This window comes from Eretmochelys imbricata, chromosome 10 (genome assembly GCF_965152235.1).
Source record: "Eretmochelys imbricata isolate rEreImb1 chromosome 10, rEreImb1.hap1, whole genome shotgun sequence".
Classification (NCBI taxonomy): Eukaryota; Metazoa; Chordata; order Testudines; family Cheloniidae; genus Eretmochelys; species Eretmochelys imbricata.
In genome coordinates, this window is record NC_135581.1 from 19,207,930 (window position 1) to 19,209,932 (window position 2,003).

Consider the following 2,003-nt stretch of genomic DNA (forward strand, 5'->3'; position numbering starts at 1 on the left):
TAACTCCTCTGAATGTTCTCAAGAACCATCAACGTCTACACTCTGATATTTGAAGAGGGCACTCTGCATTAACAATTATTGACCCTGCTGGACTCATTATTGGGCTTTCCCCCCACCACTTTCTCCTTTTTAATTTCCATGGGATTCTACTTTTTGCTCCTTTGCAGAAGTCCTAGAACGAGATTTTTATCTAGCCACAAGTCAATATATAGTTTATAGATCTGTGTCTGACAGCAAGATTTTATTGCAAAGAGTAGGCGCATATTGTTGTTTGAATCTACCAAATATGGTTGTGCATTTGCGTCCACAAAGTGGACTGGCCCAGGAAACACAAGTGCATAAGATCTGCTGCCATTCCTTAATGTAGGCAGAGCAACATGATCATAATTCTGCTAGGATACCAATGGTTCTGGATTATGCCTCATAGATTCTGTACATGGATGCAAGGATGTGCTTTCCTTGATGAAGAATCAAGTAGTACTCTTCCATCTCAGTTCCAAATCCCCTTTAGACTCCTCATAAAAGACCAGAAGTAATAGTTCAGTTATTTTGGGGGTTGGTTTGACTTTTTTGGTCAAATCCATATGTGAAAAACCCACTCCTTTTTTGAATCTAAAAAGGAAGAGCCCTTAATTACTAATCTTGTTACAGTAATACACTCCATAAGCTTTTTTCTCTACCTCCACGAACAGAGTATTATTTTTCTCTGCGATACCAGCTGCACTCTTACTTTTAAGCCCTAAATTGAGCAAATCAAATCAACCTAACAATTGCTAAAGCATGTGTCTAATTCATCTAACATTTATTCACAATTACTCTCATGTGATCTCAATGAAAATTCAAAATGCTAATTTCACATAGTTTAGCTTCATGTGTTTCTAGCATTTTTTTGTTTGTTTTGGTCAGCAAAGTAACCTGTGCATTTAAACATATGCCTAATTGTCACTGGTTTTAAATTAGTATATACCTCTTGCTATATCTTTGGTTTTCTAAACTTCCATCTATGGATGAAATGCCTGTGGTTTACAGTATGTATATGGCATACAATTAGTCCCTGGCATTTTTCTCATTCCACAGAAGCTTATAATAAATGCCTATTAACATTTCCGGTGTTGGGTTCCCGAGAAAACGCACAAAAATGGCACTGCATAAGGGTAAGGAGAAGAAGGAAGAGCAGGTCATCAGCTTGGGACCGCAGGTTGCCAAAGGGGAAAATGTGTTTGGCATCTACCATATCTTCGCTTCCTTCAATGACACTTGTGTCCCTGTAGCCAATCTCTCTGGCAAGGAACCCATCTGCTGAGTGACTGGTGGTATGAAGGTGAAGGCCGACAGAGACAAGTCTTCATCCATGGCTGCTATGTTGGCAGCCCAGGATGTTGCCCAGCAGTGCAAGGAGCTGGGCCTCTCTGCCCTTCACCTCAAGCTGCGAGCTACAGGTGGAAATAGGACCAAGACTCCTGGACCTGGTGCCCAGTCAGCCCTCAGAGCTCTCACTCATTCTGGAATGAAGATTGGGCGCATTGAGGATGTCATCCCCATCCCCTCTGACAGCACTCGCAGAAAGGGTGGTCGCCGGGGTCGTCGTCTGTAAACCATGGCTGGCTTTTGTTTCGTCATTAAATCTCTCAAAGAAAAAAAAAAACATACAAAACAAAACAAAACAAGCATATATTACTATAATGAAAGAGGACTTTCTGATCATGAATGCTGTACCCTGGGAAGCCCATGAAGAACAGAAGTGTCCCATAGACAGCAAAAGTTGGGGATAAAAGGACTGCTGGTGAACTTTTCATTTTTTCCCCCCATTTGGATTGTACAGTACCGTGGGATTTCAAATAATCGAACATACTGAATTAAAATGTACAATTACAAAGTTCTTACCAAAGAGAATTATGCTCCTCTTCAAATTTACCTTAGAAACTACCAACCATGGCACATGAATGATCTCAACAGGACACCTCCCTTGACCCACCCAATCCTCTTTATTGCCCCTCTCCCCC

At 41.2% G+C, this 2,003-nt stretch overlaps 1 pseudogene; it reads left to right on the forward strand.

Moving 5' to 3' along the window:
- The first annotated feature begins 1,127 nt into the window (after positions 1–1,127).
- On the forward strand, positions 1,128–1,648 carry LOC144271140 (small ribosomal subunit protein uS11 pseudogene; annotated as a pseudogene).
- Positions 1,649–2,003: the final 355 nt, after the last annotated feature.